The 14682-nt window shown below is 45.7% G+C and overlaps 1 long non-coding RNA gene across 7 annotated transcripts in view; it reads right to left on the bottom strand.

The window, feature by feature from the left end:
* Window positions 1-6806: 6806 nt before the first annotated feature.
* Window positions 6807-14682, bottom strand: part of LOC119392715 (uncharacterized) — a 65287-nt gene continuing 57411 nt past the window's right edge. For all 7 annotated transcript variants that reach the window (XR_005183679.2, XR_005183678.1, XR_005183687.1 and 4 more), the window contains one exon: window positions 6807-6946. This is a non-coding gene — a long non-coding RNA (uncharacterized LOC119392715). The remainder of the gene's footprint in view (window positions 6947-14682) is intronic.

Raw genomic sequence — 14682 nt, 5'->3', positions numbered from 1 at the left:
AATATAAAGGATCTCAGGCGCAAATTGCGCCACGCGCCCGCATTTCTCGCGTTAAGAACCAATATATTTGCAGCGCGCTAGTAGGTGTCGCAAGAATCCGAACAGGAGAAGACGACGACACGCCGATCACGAAATCGCTGCGCCATTTCCTGTTTGCGTCTAAAGCGGTGGATCTAGAAATATAATTTATGGACTCCCAGCGTCGACGTGTGTCTGCCTGTTTCCACAAAAATGTGACCTCGACTTCGCCTGATCGCTCTCGCTTCCTGAATTACGCTTGCCTCAGCTGCTTCGCTTGGCCTACAGCTGCCAGAAACTCGAGCACAGCAGTTTTAGCAGTCCTTCCCGAAGCCAGAAAGTCATGACCTCTCATCAAGTACCGCCATCATCGGCACAACCACGCAAGCTCGAGCTTTCCGCTATCAAGCTTCCTGAGTTCTGGTCGTCGGAGTCGGAACTTTGGTTCATCACCGTAGAGTTATTGTTCTGTCGTCATCGGCTCACTTCCCAGTGGACCATGTATGACCATGTCGTTGGAGCGCTTCCGCCTCATATGTTCTACGCTGCCCTCCAGCCGACCACTCCCTAATGTCATCTTAAGGAGACGCTCGTCAAGCGCACGACCGCCACAGAACAACATCGACTGCAGCAATTCCTTACATTAGAGGAGCTCGGCGATCGCAAACCTACTGACTTTTGCGTTGCATGCAAACCTTGGCACCCGATCTCGCTATGTCACCGAACAACGCACTTCGAGAAATTTTTCTACAGCTCGCCTTCCAACACAAAGCGCATGATTCTGACCGCGTCTTCGTCATCCACACTGGAATCTCTGGCTCAGTTGGCCGACAAAATTATGGATGTCGGTTTTCCCGCCGTGGCCACACTTCGTCACCTTACATATCCTTCGCGCAACAACGCAGCTAGTGGCGACATTGATGCGCGTCTCCTCGCTGCTAAAGAGGAGCTCGCCCGAAAAGTAGAACTATATATATATATATAAATATATATATATATATATATATATATATATATATATATATATATATATATATATATATATATATATATATATATATATATATATATATATATATTCGGGGGTTCAGCCCCTCCCCCCCGCCCCACCCGAAAAAAGATGTCAGGCTGGACGCCACTGACATATACGTGCCATGCTGAATCTGTGTGTACGAAGTATAACGTGCGCTACATCCAAACGTACGTTACGATGACGACAGTTCAATGTTACGTACATAGTGCGAAGAAATAAAATAAGCAATATAGGTATTAATTAGTAAGTGATACGAGCAAAACAGTGAGGGGGCCTGTTGAAGCATTCTCTAATTAGCTTTCGAGATGTTGGAATGTGCCAATATGCCAAACATGCAGCATTCGTTGCAACATTGCAACACGCAAGCAGCATTGCAACATGATACATTGCAACATGCAAGCAGCGCAATCACAAATATCTGCCTTGCCCTAACGTGTCTGTCCGTCAGCAATTATCGTTGTTATTGCGCGAAAGCTGCGCCGTGCTGTCCAAATGAGCATTTAATTGTGTGTACAGTGTGTGGACACGATGAGCAGTATTGTACCTGACGAAAAAAACTACTAATTATGATAGCTAGTTTTTTCGTTTGAGAATTCTTTTCGCTTATTTCCCATTCACTTACGGCAGCGAGCCGCTGCCACCGGCGAGAGATGGCGCTATGTGTACATGTCTTCAAATTCTGGTCATGCCGAATGTCTGACTGTACTTCGCTAATCGTATTTCTTCTTGCTGTGGGCAATCAGTCTATAGCCAGGCGAACGCCTGTCTTGGGTTAATTATCCCTTCTCTCTTCACTCCATGTGACGACTGAAAGGCCCCTTCTTTGAGAGGAGTTCACACTGACTTCTAAGAGTAATCTTCAGCTACAACGAGCACGGCGTACACGAGCGCAGGGAAGTGCTAGTATTCTATGACAAGAACGAAATTCACATTATCACTGCTCTCAATCGAAACGCCGACACGGGGATCGAATTCACGATTCACGAAGCTTTTCATTCGTCAGAGTTGTTTGTCTTTAGCCGATCGCCTTCGCTAACTCGCCCATTATGAGACTGGTTGCCGCCTATTTGTACAAGTATTTGTATCGATAAGCAGTAATTTGTGAAAACTGCTCGTGATATGCGCGCAGTTTTGAAGTTTTCTCGCACAATACCAAAATGCTAAAATGACGTACCAACAGAAGCCACTGCTGCTATGTGAGAAGCCGTGAGGTGATTATGATATTGCAGTTCTGTGTGTGCACTCAAACCTTCCAGTGTTTAGGGTATCGACCACCTGACCTCAGAATTATAAGGCGACTCGAAGCTCTGAACCCTACAAACATGTCTGTGTATTGAACAGTCGACCGTCTCAGCGTGTAGGCAATCTTACCCTTGACTTTTAAAGTACGCAGGCACTCTAACACCGAACTTTCCAGAACGCATAGTACCGAACGCTCGACCTTTCAAGCATGGAGGTCAAGGGTATCAAACTCTTGACCTCTGAAGTAAAATCTATCACTTATTATACCAAGTGTGTTAGAACTCGAACTGTCTACCTTCTGGGTATGTAGTCTATCGAAGCCTTGACAGCTGCTTATACAGGCACTGTAACACTGAATATTTATGTGTGTAGTGTAGAGTATAAAAATGTCGACCTGAAGTACAAAGAACCTTTATGAACCCCAAAACTTCCAAATGCAGAGGCTACAAAACCCTATAGCTGACATGTGCTTCATACATTGAAAATTTTATGACAATAAGCAGCATTTTCGTACAGATCGGGCACGGGACAAGATGAATCACATTATATGCTATCATACTATGCATCACAGTTGCAACGAAACTATTTTAGGGGCGAAGCTCCTTAAGGCGGCACCCGTTCGTCCCTCGTAGTCGTAGTCGTAGTGCGTAACTAGTCTTACGCTTTGACCTCCAAGGTGGTGCCGGTGGGAGATTTTTCCTGTGCGTTGTTGAACAATAAAAAATTCGCAGCGTGCGCGTTAACTAAAAGCCGAATTCTTCTGTCTCTCATTCCCCATTAGCAGCCATTGGCATGTTCCAGTAGGAAACGTTAGTAGAAGTAGAAGTGTAAGTGTTAGCTAAAAGCCGACTTCTTCTGTCTCTCATTCCCATTAGCAGCCATTGTTTACCTCCAAGGTAGTGCCTGGTGAGATTTCTCCTGTGCGTGATTAAACAATAAAAATTTTGTTCAAAACGCCGTTGATTGATGAAATAAACCAACGAAAGACGCCAGATGTTTTGTAAAAGCAAAACGAAAGAACGCCAGATGTTTCTAAAGCCAAACGAAAAGACGCCAGCTGCTTAACGAAAGACGCTAGATGTTTTCTAAAGCAATGGCTTTCTAAACAATGAAAATTCACAGCGTACATGTAAAATTAAAGTGAGCTGCAAGTCGTCATAACTCTCATCGAACCTTTAGTATAAACGCGCCCGATCTCACGTCGGTGATGATGTACTGGGCAGAATTCACGGAAGATTCACGGTTTACCGATGAACCTCCGCAGCTTCGCCCACTCATCATCATTCACTCCGTGGATATGCTGTGATTTTTTCTGTGAACTAACCATTACAGAGCTCTAACTAAGGGTTTGTAATGTAAGCAGTGTCTTGGCTTTGCACTGTCCTTGCCACGAATTAACTGCTATTTCACTAGAGGTATTAATTTTATTACTGGTGTTGAGCCCGTATTACATTCATTGTACTTCACCTGACATACTCTGAAGTACGTATACTGAGCCACACTAGCGTAGCGAGAAAACTTTTTCGGGGACGGGAGTGTTCAAATACCCTTTATGTACGTTCGTGCGGGCATTTGTACGTGTGCGTTCAAGTACACACATGTAAAAGTGAAAAATATGGGGGAGCGGGGGGGTGATACCATCTATCCCCCATCCCGGGCTACGCCAGCGCTGAGCCATATTCTTGCACTTTGTCGTTCTATTTGGCGACAACTAGGAGGTGCAAAAATAACAGCTGGTTGCATGCAGTTCATATAATATCTAGCCTGCGTACGCTTGACATAGCGACTGAGGGACCCCTGAATGTAGGTCAGTTTGTAAATAAATAATTCCAAAAACAACGCTACACGCACGCTGTATGCTATGCAATGCATGATACGTCAGTACTGTGCAAACTGAAAGCCGCATTACTGCGGCGCTGCTTTTCCGGTAAAAACAAACAAAAAAAAATAATTCCAGGGCTGCAGTTCTTAACCTAGAACGCTTGCAGAGCATTCAATCTATAAATTGAACGCGATAATCAACGCAATAAAAGTTGCTCGTAGCATGACAGCGCGTAGCTATCACAAGCTGCGGCCACTCGGTGATACCGTAGAAACACCGATAAAGTATATCACGAAGTAGCATATTGTATGCTGCTGAATGCGCACAGTTAAACCATTTAGATAAGAGCGTGTGCGCTTGCAACACAGTAGCTTAATTTTACTCTACAGTTCTATCCCGGCCGCGGCGGTCGCATTTCGATGCAGGCAAAATGTCAGAGGCCCATGTACTGTGCGATGTCAGTGCAAGTTAGAGAACACCAGATGGTCGAAATTTCCGGAGCCCTCTATTACGGCGTCTCTCATAATCATATCGTGGTTTTGCGACGTAAAACCTTAGATATTCTTATTATTTTACTCGACAGAAATTTAACGATACACGAGTACGCTACTTCCCTCGTCGAGAGCCGCGTTCATGCGATCTCTCCAGTCACCGTTTCCGCAATGTAATCATTTACACGCTGAGTCAATTGTTAGAGGACAGCCTTTCATGTGCTCCACTGTTTGGTATTTAAAGTATAGCTTAAATGCGTTGTTCTGGTTACAATCAGCGGTTTCCCTGCAGCGGCTGCCTCATATCGATGTGGCTGAGTAACGCCTCGCTGTGCTGAGCCGCTGAGCCATGCCAAATTGCTGTACGCATGGCTAACCTCTCTTGGTCAAAGTTAGTGAGTGCTCCTCTTCGGCGTGCTTCATAATCGTATCATTGTTGTAGCCCGTAAATGCTCACAATATTTAGCGCCGCCGATTGTCGCGGCACGCTCGGTCGGAACGCAAAGTCACCATGCAGAGTGGTGCGAAGTCGTTTGCACGACAGGCTTTTGCTCTGGAGTGACGTTGTAGAAGCGCCCCGGGCTTCGTGAACTTGAATTAACTGGGATATATATATATATATATATATATATATATATATATATATATATATATATATATATATATATATATATATATATATATATGTGAAGGAAAGAAATGTTAATTTCTAAGGGCTCGTTTTCTTTGTTATACACAATATTAATGAGCACTAACAGACAATAATGCCAAGGAAAGTATAGGGGATGTTTTTAGTAGTAAATGTAAGGTAAATGTGAAGAAAGAAAAGTGGACGAAAAGATAGCTTGCCGCGGGCAGGGACCGAACCTGCGACCTTCGAATAACGCGTCCGATGCTCTACCAACTGAGCTCTTTCATCATATTTACCTTACATTTACTACTAAAAACATCCCATATACTTTCCTTGGCATTACTGTCTGTTAGTGCTCATTAATATATATATATATATATATATATATATATATATATATATATATATATATATATATATATATATATATATATATATATATATATATATATATATATATATATGGCGGTGTATGACGCCAAAGAATTAAGAGCGCATAGTCGTTGACATGCGGAGTTTTCTTTATCACGGTGACTGACTAAATCATTTCAGTCACACATATCTCTGCGCGAGATCACAGTGGTGGCAGAACAATACCAAACACGGAAGTGTGAGACATAGATAAATCAACTAGCGCTGTTAAATGTATGCTCCAACAGGCGCGCAATCCACACGTCCGCAGGGGTCAACTTTGTGGCTGCCGGTAGACCGGGCTGTCTCGGAGTGTCACAAGACACTGAATTGCGTTCAAACGCCGGATATTTATTGGAAGGTTCCCACTAGTTTTTTTCCCCTCCATTTGGCGTGTAAGAGGTTGCAATTGATTGCTTTGAAACGCACCACTACTTCATAGGTGGCGCTTGGGTTTTTGGTCTACGCACACAGAGATCTCATAGAAACCTAGCGCATAACAGCTCCGCTGTAAAAATATCAAAGTAGGCCGCCAAAACCGCAGCAAAGAACAGCTGATTGCAAGTCGTGGTAGGGCCACCGAAGAAAAGCGGTGTCACATGACCCAGCTTTCTACTTCACATCTACAGCAGCACTAACACTTGTAGTGGTAGCCCTCGTGCTCAATAGCCTTAGTTTTAATTTCAACAAATTGTTTTATTTGAAAACGTACAGTTAAGGACAATTAAAGCGCAAACAACTTGTGCAAGATATAACTGGAAAGTCCGATGTCGCGCAGATCTTAAGCCCTCTACGAGGCGTGCAAGCCGAAATCATGCGGGCATTACGAGTGCAGGCGAAAAAAAAAACGCGTTTTACTTTGCTTTGCTCTAACTTTTCGTATTTCAAATTTCCATGACTTTACATTCCTGCTGCGATGAGTACTTTGCGAGTGAAAGTATTAAAGGTGAGTGCTCCTTCCAGTAGAATTTCGCTGTGAATTATAGCAGTATTGGCCACATTTAGACACTAATAAGCTTCCGCTTTAGAAAAGTATGCATCTGTCTCAGTAATTGCGCGAAAGTTTTGTAGCAAGTTTTCGAACCCTCACGCTAATTCACATGTTGAGTTATACCATACTTTAGTGTAATGTATTCACTGTGAAATATTCAGAAGAGCTTCTAGCGCGAACTTCTTATGTTGCATATTTATTTAAAGAATTTCTTCTTCATGCAATGATCGTTCGCAGCGATCTTGAATTGAAGCGGACATTACTTCTTTGTCTTTTTTCTCTGGCGACTCTTGGTCGATGGTTTTTTCTGGAAGTGGAAGACAAAATTATATGAATACACCAGACACAAATATATTATGTCGATTAGTTACAATGAACGCTGCAACGGGGCGAATCCTGCAGACTTACTCTACATGTGTGCTCCTGATTCAGCGTGTAATTCTTGCGGAACGCCACCTCGCAACGCCTAACTGCGTGCATTATTCGACGCAGCTCAAAAAAGATACTCCGGAAGACCACGCGCAACTACGTGACTGATTTCATCGCTCAAGTACCAATCCCGAGACTTGCAAGGCGACGGCCGCAGGCCAAGTAACCCTACTATCCATTGTCGCGTCCCGCTCCACGAGGCCGCGCACCTCGTGCCTCGTGGCTCAAGCACCATGCTGAAGCTCGGAAGCATTTCAGTGTTTTTTTTTTCTCATATTCTTAATGAATGCGCATCCCAGCGTCATGAATGTTCAGGGAACAACATCTACAGCAGGAACAACCAATTCAGAGGAGAGATGAACGACGTGGAACCGACGTTCGATAGCAACAGCGGAAAAACACTTTCCAAGAGTAGACCGTGGGTGATGCTTATAGAACGACACCAGAAGAAGAAAGAATCCGTCGCAGCACACAACACACAGGAGTCTTCGTATGACCACAGCAACACGCAGAACACGACTGATGAAAAATCGCAAGCATCACCTGAAGAGCTGTGGGGCCACTAAAACGTACCAAAGCTACGCCTTTGCCAGCCAACGGCTCCACCACTACCAGAGGAGCACTACAAGATTGTCTACACACACCTAAAGCAGGAATTAAAGTTTCCCGTTGGAAGGACGGAGCGATAGCGAAAGCATTAGCCCAAGCATGTGGGTTCACGCCCCAGGAACCCCATGCCAATGGGCGCGTTAAGTTAGCGCGCTCCGAACTCCAGAGGAACACGCTCGAATGCGCTCGAGTGCAACGCCTTCGGAGCTTAGCTTAACAGTAATTTCCGCCTACTGCTTTCGGGGGCACGAAAGCGTCACATGGCGAATGTTATGTTGCTTCCGCGGTAGGAACGAGTGGAGAAGGAGAACGCATTTCGCTGGAGGAGAGAGTCGGAAACACGTCATTTCATCGGAAGCCGTAACAGGCGCGAGCTCTCGCGCACGCCCTCGTGTACCGTCTCAGGGTTGGAGTGCGTAGAGCGCGCTCCGTAATCACGCACCGGAAGTCGCTTTTCAACCGTTAAGTTTACAAGAGCGCACTCCGCCGGCTAGAGCGCGCTCGAGCTCCTTAACTTAACGCGCCCAATGTGTTCATACAGACTAGAGCCCTGCACGGGCTCCGGCCTACCCGAAAACCCGGGCTCGACCCGGCTAGCGAGCCGGGCCGGGTAGAGTAGTTTTTACGTAGGGCCCGGCCGGGCCGGGTAAAGTAGTTTTTACGTCGGGCCCGGGTTCGAGGTGGCGGGTCTGGTCGGGCCAGGCTCAGTTCCCAAGATTTTTCCACATACGTTGCGCATACATATATGTCCCACATATTTTATCTAAAAAAAAACGTTGCTTTTATGTGGGGCAAGCTATTTGGAGAAGTTCAGTGACAGACAAATACTGAACTTCTTTGGCTTCTTGCATATAGGGCTACTGGTTTTATGTGAAACGGACAGGCTAAAAGTAAATAGACCAGGCGCTTATACAGTTCTGTGTTTTTTTACAATATTCTGCGTTTTATTCAATTTGTGATCATTTAAATCCATAATGTATTTTTATGGCAGTAATAAATGTAACATAATAAATTTATACCTATAACTCATTGTCACAAGAGCGATCCCAGCGCTCCAAAACGGGGAAACGTTCTTCAAAGTTCCAGCCGTCCACTAAAACAAAACGTGTGCACGGAGTCACGTTGCACAGAACCACTGAAGAGAAACATTCTTTTTCCGAGGCTCCATCACGGCTCCAGTCGTTATGCGACGCAATATGGACGTGTACAGCCTGCTTTGAGTGCCCACAATTTTAACGTATGAGCTTTCGTGTTATCCCACTATATGGTGCAAGAGCTACATGATACGGCTGCAACATCTTTACAATGTGCAGGAATAGTATAAGTCCGTTAAACAACGGCATGGGGCAAGGTACATTCGATTGACCAAATATCTGGCTTGGAAAAAAGACAAAAATACAATTGCCAATTCTGTGCGGGAAGGTGTCCCCTTACCCCTAAGCATATGCACTCACTCAGTAAGCGTCGGGAAGCTTATAGGCGACTTTATCCCCAAATTTGAACGAATGCCGAAAATAATTCGAAATCGCTTCGTTCGTCACCTGGCATTCCTACCCGCGTAGTCCAATAGCCAGCTTCTATTGGTGCAACATAGAAGGCACACACGATTTTAATAGGGGAAAGAAAAGCACGGCACAAAACGTGCATAAAAACTGCTGAAACCTTCATCGAGAAGCCCATAAAAAGGAGTCTTATAGTTGATAATGAAGAGTGGCACAACGTTCGAAAACGAGAGAAACGAAGGGATGAGCTGGACAGCTATATTCAGTCTGTAGAGATCCGCAAAGACATCCGAAATTTTCTCCTGTGGTAGAAGTCTAAGAACAACGAGTGTCGACTCCTTCACAACTCGCAAGACGGACTTTGTGCGCCCCTACCGATAGCGCAAGCAGCGAAAGAAATTTTGGCGCGGCAGAATATGAGACGCACCAGCGAAGGGCATGCCTAAAGCCGGAATCTCTTGATAACTTGATTTTTCGCACAAATAACACGTGAGAAAATAACGTATCGTAAGGGAGCCGCGCGATAGACAGGGACAGAAAAGACACACATACAACCACATGTAGTGCGAGCCACACACGTAGCGTGTGTCTTTTCTGTTCCCGTTTTTGGCGCTGCTTTCTTACGATATGTTCAACAAGTTCACTTTTCAAGTGAAAAAATAAACCGTAAGCTATGCCACATAACTTTATAGACCGTAAATACTAGCTTTGGTGTGGTCTATGAAGAGAATGGCATCACAAAAAAATCGTTTTTCCTTTCGGCCGGCGACACGTCTTTCGAAAGGTGCACTCGGTTTCTTATCATTTTTGTCTAGATTAGTGTACGTACAACACATACAACACAGGTAATAAGTATCGCTCTTTCCCTGTATTTCTCTTGCTGTGGCAAGGTACTACTAAGCTGAAGACAGGTGCTAGAAATTCGGAAGGGTGTACCATTGAGTGTGTTGGTAAAGCATTCTTTAGTTCGATACGGAGTGCAGTAAAAAAAGAGAAGGGGAACAAAGCGTTCTGTTATCTCTTCCCTCTGTTTTTATTGTGCTCCTTATCAAAACTGAAGTCATGCTGCAAATCACTTTCCTTGCTACAAATCTGCTACGAAACGGTCTTGGCGATTCCCACCTGTGTTTGCAAAAAAAAAAAATAGGTACGGTATGCCACTTCTGAACAAACGTTCATCCTACCCAGTATGACCGGTTAACTATCTACACCGGGAGGCCCTTTTGTATAAGGAATTATCATAGGTTAAAGTAAACTTGTTATCGAAGCATGCACCAACAAAACGTAGATATTTACTGCTTAAAACGCCCTTCTGTCGATTCGATGTTCGAGAAACAACACCTAGATTACTGGCTCGGGCCCCAGTCGGGCCTGACCTGCGGCCGGGCCGGGCCGGCCCGGGTAGGTAAATATGTTTGTCGGCTTCGGGCCTGGCCATGGTCTTGCTTTGAGTCACCGGGCCGGGTTCGGGTGGGTAAACTTCAACGAGTGCCGGGCCCGGGCACGGCCCATGCAATGCTCTAATACAGACACAATTGCGCCAGAACCTAATTTTGGCGAGTACCAAAGAAGACTGTGCACTTAAACTTACAGAAGTAACATGCATTCAAATATGACAAGCAACCTATGAAGTCACACCGCACCTAAAGCCGATTCTGAGCACCATACGCGGTGTTGGTCATAGAATAGAGGAAGGTACCAGTGACCAGCAGCTAGTAGATCTACTTGCCATGAACAACTAGAAAATCCTGTGCGCAAGAATGCTTGGAAGATTGACGTCAGCAGTGATTACCTTTTGGGGCCCACACGTGCCGTTCTATGTTAAAGTGGAATGCACGCTCAGCCGCTGTAGAGTCTATAGAAGGTCAGTCGAGTACTGCCGATCCTGTTGGGAGTTCGGACACAGAAAAGACATCGGCCCTCGCCCCAACCACCACCTACGTGATAAATGTGGAGAACAAAACTCTGACCAAAAGAGCCACCAATACGAACCAAAATATAAGCTTTGTAGAATGCCGCATGGGACGCCGTGTAGAGAATGCCCGAGGAGGCTGAAATCATCCTAGACTCCATTGACAGTCAAGGAGCGATCAATATTGAGACAGAGAAGCTTCTGGTACAAGCCTCACGTAGAAAATATCATTGACGACGAGCACGCCATGATGTTGTCGCCACCTTCACCGTCATGAACTGAGGCCAAAAAGGCAAGCAGGTCCAGACTCGCATCGACCCCGACGGGAAGGCAACAGAGCGTCTACAGGATAACGACAACAGCCGTCGCACACAACAACGTCCAGCGCAAGCTAAGCTGGGCCAATGTCATTACAGGGCACAGTCAGCCAGCGACAGTCAACCATCGACAGGAACAACAAGACCCTTGAAGTGCGATGCCACGATAGCGATTCTCCGAAGAGAAAACAAATAATTTCGCAGAGAACTAGTATAGCGAAAGAAGACACAAGAGAAGGAAGCCGGCGCAGAAAAGCATCTTGAATACCTAATACGAGAAATACAACTACTACGAAGAGAACAAACCCAACAACCCCTACCAACAGAACCACGCCCGTTATCACAGGTACCACAATCATCACCTACAGAACCGACATCAGCAGCACTAGCGAAGCAAGGGACAATAACCCAGAACGACATCAAAGCACTTGAAGACCACATGAACGCTAATGTGACCATCATGATGGACATGATAATGGCGAAGATATCACAAGCTGCATGCAGGCCACGGTGACACACATGGTACATTGGTGGATTCTAATCTCTTAGAAGCGAAATGAAGCGCTAGATCAAGGCACTAGAGACCAAAATGACGCAATCTGGTGAAAGCTTCTGCCAACGCTTTCACATGCTTGAATAAAGAGCCAACGCACGGAAAAAAGCCCAAGTGCCCCGTGAGAGAAGCAGAGATCTTACAGACCCTGAATGATAATATGACGTGGCCAATTAAAGCTAACGAAGACTGCGGACAACACGCGAGGCTCATAATTTTGCGATGGAACTGCCATTCTATCCGAAGTAAGAGATGCAACCTTGCACAACTATGCACGCTATTTGAGCCAGATATCATAGCACTCCAAGAAACAGAAGCAGAAGAGTTCAAGGTCAGTGCTTACCTAACTCCTGTCACTGATGGTAAGACAAGGGCAGTGATATTCACCAGAAGAACACTGACATTCAGCGACACAATGCCCAACATCACATCGACCAAACCATCGTGAAAAATTGTAACGAAAAAACAGCAGCTGAGCCTGTTTTTGCTCAATGTGACCAAGAATAATTAATGCGACAAAAGCAGGTATGTTCAAGGACCATCTAAAGGATCTAGACAAGCTACTGCGACAAGTGAAGAAGCTGAGGAAGCACAGCGGGCTGATAGTGGTTGGATATTTTAATGCTCCCCATGTGTCCTGAATTACACGGCTTCAAATAAAGACAGGAGAAAGTGTACGCAGCGTAGCGCGGCAACGCCGCCTCATTCTCCTCAACGATCCACAGACGCCCACGTGCATCGGCAACAGTGTGCCTAAAAACGCGATCTCAAGCTCCAAGCTCAAAAGGACAGCCCCAAGCACAAAATTCGAATTTCCAAGCTCTTAATGGACACGGAAGGATACTCGGAACAACTCGAGAGAAAAAAAACTGTCACGACAAGTGTAACAGAATAAACAACGAAACAATCCGGAACCAAGACGGACCTTCTACAATGCACTCTTGAAAGGATAATGGCACAAAAATTTTCCCGTGAGGTTTTCTTGCTGTAATATGTTGCTGGCGGCCTATTAGTCAACACGGCACATCGCTGGCTGCAACATGCGACATATAATTATTTGCAGACTGTTCATTACCGACCACTCTTCAGCTTCGGTTTCGGAAAGCTTCAAGAATGACAATCCGCCGGGTGCAACTAGCGCCATCTAGCGCGTGATGGCGCTAGTACACATAACTGTGACACACTTCCACGCTGCCTGCATCGTATGCTTGCGTTCTTTCGTTGCCGCATGTGCTGCACCATGTCGTTGCTGTCACCGTCGTCTCTATCATTGTAGTAAGGTTTCAACGACTTTCTTGAGGGTTCCACAAGTTCGCCGGGGGCATAGACTCGCGAGCAGCCGCCAAATAGTACCCTGCTGGCAAAAGCGCGGCCAAAGGGCAATGGTGACTATAACGTTATTAGTGTAGCATTTCCAGCTGAGAACATGGCCGCAGTGGTGACGTCTCGGAAGTTGGGAGTGACCTTCAGGTCACCTTAGACGATTTCAATGTCGCGAGGTGCGGCGTATAGAGCTGGAGCGCGCACGCCAACTTCAAAATTCATATGATTACCTTCCAAGCTGTATTCGCTGTTGAGATTTCGTAGATGATATACGCATTATCACGGGAATCGATCCTGTAGGCTATTATAGCCGCGAAATTTCGTGTTAATACCCCTTCAAAATACACTAACGAGTGCTAGGAAAATGATGCAGTACCACTGTTCGTGGTGGGCTGACCGGTAAACAGCAAGAGGCTTTGCATGAAGCGGTTGACGGAACGAAAGGGTACCTCGCAGCGTGTGGACTGAAGTGCGACCAGCAAAGCCGGAGCTTTTAGTAATACGAAAGCGCACAAGAGGCCGGTAACCACTGCAGATGCTACATCCGGAAGTCAAGGTAGGCGCATTACGATTCGACGTTGCCAACCTTCGTACTTTCGGAGTCCTGATGCAAAAAGTCTAGGCCAGTGGTGCAGAGCAAGAAAAAACGCAAAAAATAGTGCAACGACTCGAGTCACCCACCTCATAAAAAGGGTGACGACCAAAAGACAGTTACTCACGAAATAAGGTTGCTCCATAATAATACAAGCATTGATCGAGAGTGTTATCATATATATGATCCCGTGCGCATACATAAGAACAGTCAACGTGGTAAAATCAACACCCTCATCAGCAAAGCCTAGAACATTGCCATCGGACTGTCACGTACCACGCCCACAGCGAAACTACTTCAAATGGGAGTGTATAACACATGAGAAGAACTTGTAGAACCGCAGAACGTCCACCAGCTGGAGAGACTGAAGCAGACAAATGCAGTAAGGGCCTTCCTCCAAGAACTGGGCTACCAAATCGACGATGATAGGCACCGGCCTGAACGTATCCCGCACGAGATTAGAAAGAAGACTCAACTTCACGATGCACCGACGGCGCGACACCTCGTTGCGCATATGTGACCTTGTGCGACGTCGGTTCTTCAGTTCTTCAACATGTAATGTTGCGACTGATGATCTTCACCCATTTAACATTTCTCTCACTTCTTGTATGGCGTCAGTCTTAACCTGCTTGGGCCTTTTCCGGCGTCAACTATGGGAAACAAGAGGATCTCCGTCGCTACAGATTATGCGACACATTATGCGATAACAAAGGCCATTTCAACGATTTGCGCCACTGAAGTCGCACATTTTCCTCTTCACGACGTCATCCTCCACCATGGTGCACCTCGACAGCTACTTACGGACC

This window comes from Rhipicephalus sanguineus, chromosome 1 (genome assembly GCF_013339695.2).
Source record: "Rhipicephalus sanguineus isolate Rsan-2018 chromosome 1, BIME_Rsan_1.4, whole genome shotgun sequence".
Lineage (NCBI taxonomy): Eukaryota > Metazoa > Arthropoda > Arachnida > Ixodida > Ixodidae > Rhipicephalus > Rhipicephalus sanguineus.
The sequence above is the reverse complement of the archived record's forward strand: the minus strand, read 5'-3'. Positions and strand labels throughout refer to the sequence as shown.